The following is a 7,152-nucleotide window of genomic DNA, read 5'->3' as shown; positions in this document are numbered from 1 at the left end:
TGACATTCTGCATTGTGCAATCAGGAAGTCATTGTTGATGGTTTAAAGGCATTTGTCTGTGTTCAAAATATTTCTTTCACCTGCATTGCACAGTTTTGAGGTAAAAGTAAAATTTCAAAGTAAAAACAAATATTTAATGTGGACTATTCCTGAGCGGGATTTGAACCCATGACCTTCTGAATGTGAGTCCGCAGCCATAACCACTTGACCGTCTAGTGGCGGAATCTGGAATGCATGTCAAACTTAAATTTAAACATGACATTCTGCATTGCGAAATCAGGAAGTCATTGTTGATTCATTTATTGTATTTGTCTGTGTTAAAAATATTTCTTTCACCTGCATTGAACAGTTTAGAGGTAAAAATAAAATTTAAAAGTAAAAACAAATATTTAATGAGGACTATTTCTGAGCGGGATTCAAACCCATGACCTTCTGAATGTGAGTCAGAAACCATAACCACTTGACCGTCTAGTGGTGGAATCTGGAACACATGTCAGACTTAAATTTACACCTGATATTCTGCATTGTGAAATCAGGAAGTCATTGTTGATGGTTTAAAGGCATTAAAAATGTATCAAAAAATATTTCTTTCACCTGCATTGAACAGTTTTGAGGTAAAAATAAAATTTAAAAGTAAAAACAAATATTTAATGTGTACAATCTGCAATGTGAAAACAGGAAGTCATTGTTCATGGTCATAGGTGATCACCACAACACTACTTTGAGAAGGGGAGGGGGGCATTGCAGCAGAAGCTGAAAGTTCCAGGGATTCTAGTGTTAACCAGCTGAGGGCCTCGTTAATCAATTATAGCTGTATTGGTGTTCATGGAATTAACAACAGGTGCACTTCAGAGGCAAAAATTAGAAAACCCTCCAAACAGGACTGGTGTTACATGTGGAGGTCCTTTCAAGTTTCTCCATCTTGATCTTTTTTGGCTGGTTTTCCACTCGTGCTGATTTTGGCTTGATAATTATCTCTACCGGCAGTATGAGGCGTTTCCTTCACCCTACAGAAGTTTCACAGGTTGATGGCACATCCACACGTGCTGCAGCAAGAAGGTTTATTGTGTCTCCCAGCACAATCTCCAGAACATGGTGGAGATTTCAGGAGACTGGTGGTTATTCTGGGAGAGCTGGACAGAGCCGTAGAAGGTCCTCAACCCCTCAGCAGGACCCATACCTGCTCCTTTGTACAAGGCGGAACAGGCTGAGCACTGCTCGTGCCCTACAGAATGACCTCCAGAGGGCCACTGGTGTGAATGTCTCTACCCAAACAATCAGGAACAGACTTCATGAAGGTGGCCTGAGGGCCCCATGTCCTGTAGTGGGCCCTGTGCTCACTGCCCAGCACCGTGGAGCTCCACTGGCATTTGCTCAAGAACACCAGAATTGGCAAGTCCACCACTGGCGCCCTGTACTTTTGACAGACGAGAGCAGGTTCCCCCTGAGCACCTGTGATAGACGTGAAAGAGTCTGGAGAAGACAAGGAGAACGTTATGCTGCCTGCAACGTGGTTCAACATGACAGGTTTGGTGGTGGGTCAGTGATGGTCTGGGGAGGCATATCCATGGAGGGACGCACAGACCTCTACTGCCTAGGAAATGGTGCTCTGACTGCCATAAGGTATCCAGATGAAATCCTTGAACCCATTGTCAGACCCTACGCTGGTGCAGTAGGTCCTGGTTTCCTCCTAATGCACGACAATGCCCAGCCTCACGTGGCAAGAGTATGCAGGCAGTACCTGGAGGATGAAGGAACTGAAACAATTGAATGGCCTTCACCATCCCCTGACTTAAACCCAATAGAACATCTCTGGGACATTATGTTTGGGTCCATTAGGCGCCGCCAGGTTGCTCCTCAGACTGTACAACAGCTCAGGGATGCCCTCACACAGATCTGGGAGGAAATGCCACAAGACACCATCCGTCGTCTCATTAGGAGCATGCTGCCACGTTGTCAAGCATGCATACAAGCTGGTGGGGGCCACACAAGATACTGAAAAGCATTTTGAGTTGCAGAAATTAAGTTTTGGAAGAAATGGACTAGCCTGCCACATCTTCATTTCACTCTGATTTTATGGTGTCTACACAATTGGGCCTCTGTAGGCTGAAAACTTTAATTCCATTAAAAGACTTGGCATCCTTTTGTTCCTAAGACACTGTCCTGTCGTTATTTGTATAGATATCCAACTTCATATTGAGATCTGATGTATCTAATGTGTTTCTTTAAAGTGCTCCTTTAATTTTTGTGAGCAGTATATCTAGTTCATAGATAAAAGTTATGGTTTTAAGGTTTTAAAAATGTAGTTTTAGTTTGTTCAATAAATGATTATCCTGTTCGGCCCGGGGCCTAAGGTGTGTTTTGGATTTGAAGGGAAGTGATGAGCTTTGGCCTGATTTTGTGAGATAAGGCATTTTCTATGAGTGATGTCAACATCTTAGTGAAATAATATATGTCTATGGGTATTACCTGTGGGACATACACTGCAAAAACAGGGTCCTTAGGAAAAAGTCAAATGTTCTTACCCCACTGATAAGAAAAAAGGAAGAGAGATTTATTTTTATTTTTTTTAAGAAAGAAATTCTAGTCAATATGATGTGTTTTGTCAAACTGAGATCATGTTGGTTTGAAAAACGTTCTTAAACCTCGCTCCAGTCTTTATGTTCTTTGATTTACTGTAACTTTTCAACCAATAACATGAAAATTCCGGTAGATTCTGAAGGAGAAAAGCGTTGTGTTGATAGTTGAAAGGTACAGTATGTTAAAGATTATGTGTTTAAGCGTCAAAGGCGATGCCTCAAGTGTCAAAGGGGTTAAAAAGAGTATATTTAAAGTATTCCTGTCTCAGGTTGTGTGATGCTGAGACTGAGTTAGTCAGACTGAGAATCAGCAACCCAGATAGACAAAAACCCAGAAAGAAGTTACCATTTAGATAATTGAAGTAATAACTCATGAGCCTCTTGTGTTGTGTCTGTAGAGTCTGTAGTTTTCCTGAGAAAACAGTTTCTAATGGTATTCCTCAGTGAAACCTTAAAGTCCATCTGCTGCATGACATCACACGCTGCAACCAGTCTGACCACTGGAATAATGCTGCATGCTTTAATGCCTCTCTGTTCATTTTGATGGGACCTCTGCTGTCTTGCTGCTGCGCTCTGCTGCCTGGTTCAGATGTATTGGTATGCTCCCTTGGTTTGGATTTTTATGAGCTTTCCCTGAACCTCAAAGATCTTGGCCTGGTCCAGCTCTCTCCAGCACTTTCCCAGTAATGAAGTGCACATTCTGCCGGCTCCTTGGCCATCCCGTGATGGGAATTTCCCCTTCTTCCATGCATCCCGCCTGTCATGCTCAATGCCACTCTGCAGAGTGTGACTCACGTCCTGAACAGCCAGGGATGTTGGATTCATAAAGCCTCTCATACATGTTTGCCACTGTTGAAAGGGCTGGCAGGTTTCAACATAATGGGATAAAAGTTCAGAAGCTGAGTTTCTGAGTGACGCTGAGCAGTGTAGTGTGAAATAAACCACATGTGAAAACTTGGAGTGAAGGCCGAAGGCATTAACGGAGGAGGATACTTTCTGGTGTGGCAGTCCTGAAATGTTTTCCAAAAGAATTCCTCATGAAACCAAACTAATTCAGGACTTCAGAGCTGCAAAACAAGTCAGTTTACACAAGGATTCTGCAACCTGCAGCTCCAGATCCACATGTGTCTCTTTCATCTCTCCACGGTGGCTCTTTGACCAAACATAAAATAAGTCATGGAGACTGCTGATCCAGACATGTCGACCGTCAGAGTCAGCAGCTCCTGATAATGGCTGTCTAACCAAAACTACCTAAAGAAAACAAATAAACAAAGCCTGAAAACTAAGACTACCAAGATCCAAACTAAAATAACAAAACCCAACAGAGTAAGACTGCTGAAGACAAAGAGAGGAAAAAGAACAAAAATAATAAATAGAAGAAAAATAAATTGCATTTTCGTATTTGTATTTATTTTATTTAGTAGGGACGGATATAAAAACATAGACATACAGCAAAGCAGCAGTCCAATGCCCATATCATCATGCTTGTAGCAGGAGCTAATTTGCAGCATTTGTCCCCTGATGGGCTTTTTTAAAAGTAAAGATTACTTAGTTAGCATTTATTTAATTTAGATCAGCTACATTTAAAAATTGATGTCTGAGGTGCACATAGATCCCGTTTGGTACAGAACATTTTTTATTTTGAAAGTAAGTTATTTGAGCTTCTGTCAAATGTGAAAAAAAAACATTTTGAGATGCTAGGTTCTTTTTATATTTTTGCTATATGTATTATTTTAAAAAAAGAAAAAAGGTAATGAATGCAAATCCAAATTTATTAAAGGTTAAAGTTAGACTATGCGACTCCTTCTAGGTTTTGATCCGTAGAAAACGAGTCCAAATGGCTCTTTTGCTGTTAAAGGTTGCAGACCCCTGGTTTGAACCAACTCCTTTTCATTCCATGAGAAGTGCCCTCATCACTGGAAAAACAATCCTGCGTATTTTTGCAACGCAGCTCAATGAGGATGAAATAGCCGGAATCCTCAAATCAACCTTGAAAGGCTTGTGCTATCTGCGTTTTATGAGGAAAATCCACCGGGAGATGAAAGCTGGGAATATACTCTGTGACAGAGAAGGTCATGCGAAACTGGCTGACGCGGGTCTGGCTGGACATTTGACGGTGAGCTTTGATTCCACTTCCACTTTCTACAAGTAATATAATTAGGTCTCCCTTGGAGAGTATAGTAGAGAGTAATTATTTCTAATCTAAAATGGTTTTAGTGCAATGAAATTAAAATGTTTGATTTAAAACTAAGAAAAGAGTGGGAAGTGTTTGTTTCCATGTAGTTCTTGTTTTTTTCAAAGAAGGTTGTTCGTCGGGCAGTTCTCAGACAGCTACTAATGAACTTGTGTCAGAGTACCTTAAGAAAACACTTCAGCGCTGCCAGAGGACAACTTACCGAGAGCAGAAGACAAGAGGCAGTGAATCATGTTTTGAGAGGTGGTCATGTTTCCAATTGAAACTTGTGGTTTCAGCTCTACTTTCTAGCAAAGGACCCTTTTTTTCTTTTCCCACACTGCTGTATCTAAGTGAATTCATCTTATTCCTCTCATCTCCTTGCAGTGAATGGCCACCGTTGCTCTGAGGGGGGTCAGAGAGCAGCTCCCAGTCCCCCGTGGGGGGAAAAAACTCTCTTTGTGGGCAATAAACTGTGCTGGTCAAGAGGGCAGAACATATATAGAATATATTTTAATAGATTTACAAAAGAAAATGAACGATGCAGCACAGAAGAGTGCACACACACACAGGAAACACCAAAGACTGTGCAGAGGTCTGCGCAGAATGAACTCAAGCTCAACACTGGCCAACAAGTCCTTAAGCAACACACAGAACTGAGCTGCAGAGCGCTGGCCTGTGTCTGATCCTGAGCTTTGACCCCTCATGAGGGAGGCCAGGAGATAAGGGAATTTCCCTGTAGAGAGCATTCAAAATGGCAAGTTTTTATTTTCATGGACAGAAATAACAAAAGATAAAAATGACAGATGGAAGAAAGCCCTAACAGTTCATCTATTTTTTGTCATTAAATGACTTCCATTTTTATCTTCTGGAAGGCTTCTGGGAGTGTTCGAAGGAAAGCTGGAGTCCATTTGTGGGTCATCCCTCTGATTTAAAAGCCTGGTGCCCTCACTCCAGGGCTGGTATTCTGTGGTACACAACAGTACTCCATTACTTATATAGCTGCGTTGTTTTACTTTTTGGATACTCAGTCCTTTTTGCTAAGCACTTGATGATTTAAAGAGATCCATAAAAAACTGCTGGACTGTGACCCTTCAGAACCCGAGTTGGAAGAGACGGAGCAGGATTGAGGCTCTGGGAACAATGAGGAGCTGTGAGGAAGGTGTTACAGTTACAATTTAGTGTGGGTAGATTATATTTATGCACTGTAATAAACCATTTTGAACCTTGGGTTTAGCATGTGGTGCAGTGAAACTCCTTATAACGAAAAAAGGGGCAAAAGGTGAGAAGGAGTTTGATTTTTTTACCATTTATTCTCCACAAATCTGCAAAATTCATCATGAGGTTCTCCATGAAGGACGTGAGGAAGACTCCTGTATGGTGTGTAATGGTGATATGTTTCACAGTCATTCTTTTCCTTGTCCTGGCACGTTCGGAGGCTGTATTTTTTTCTTTTGCTATAACACAGTTGGTTATGTTTGATCTTTTTTTGTCATCTACAGCATGAAGAGCTGTTTCTTCCAATAAGAAAGTCGTCCAAAAACCCTATTTTGGGGGGATTTTTTTTCAGTTCTAAAGACTTTTCCAACATCATTGTGTGAATGTTTAGTAAGCATTCACTCTATAGTGATTCTCCAACTCTTTTCCGTCGTTTTTGGGACAAAAAAAACCTACATTTAGTGTTTAGCTTCTATTTTATCAACATGCTAACGTTTATGACTAATTTAGTTTACTGAGCAATTTTAGGCTATTTTGGAGTTTAGCTAGTATTGAAGCAATAAGCTAGCTTTTTGGCTAATTTGGCATCGACTGAGGTTTTTATGCTAATTTGGAGTTTAGCTAATATTTTAGTGACATGCTAACGTTTTGGGATTATTTGTGACCTACTGATGTTTTATAGGCTAATTTAGAGTTTAGGTTCTATTTTTACCAACATGCTAACATTTTTGACTAATTTAGTTTACTGAGGAATTTTAGGCTATTTTGGAGTTTAGCTAATACTTAAGCAACGTGTTAGCTTTTTGGCTAATTTGGGATCTACTGAGGTTTTATTGGCTAATTTAGAGTTTAGCTTCTATTTTTAGCAACAGGCTAACATTTTGGGCCAATTTGTGATCTACTGAGATTTTTTATACTAATTTGAAGTTTAGCTAAAATTTTAGCAAAATGCTAACATTTTGGGCTAATTTGTGATCTACTGAGGTTTTATTGGCTAATTTAGAGTTTAGCTTCTATTTTAGCAACAGGCTAATGTTTTTGACTAATTTAGTTTACTGAGGAATTTTAGGCTATTTTGGAGCTTAGCTAGTATTTAATCAACAAGCTAGCTTTTTTTGGCCAATTTGGCATCTACTGTGGTTTTTTGGACTAATCTGCAGTTTAGCTAATATTTAAGCAACA

This window comes from Oryzias melastigma, linkage group LG16 (genome assembly GCF_002922805.2).
Source record: "Oryzias melastigma strain HK-1 linkage group LG16, ASM292280v2, whole genome shotgun sequence".
In the NCBI taxonomy this organism is placed as follows: domain Eukaryota; kingdom Metazoa; phylum Chordata; class Actinopteri; order Beloniformes; family Adrianichthyidae; genus Oryzias; species Oryzias melastigma.
The sequence above is the reverse complement of the archived record's forward strand: the minus strand, read 5'-3'. Positions refer to the sequence as shown.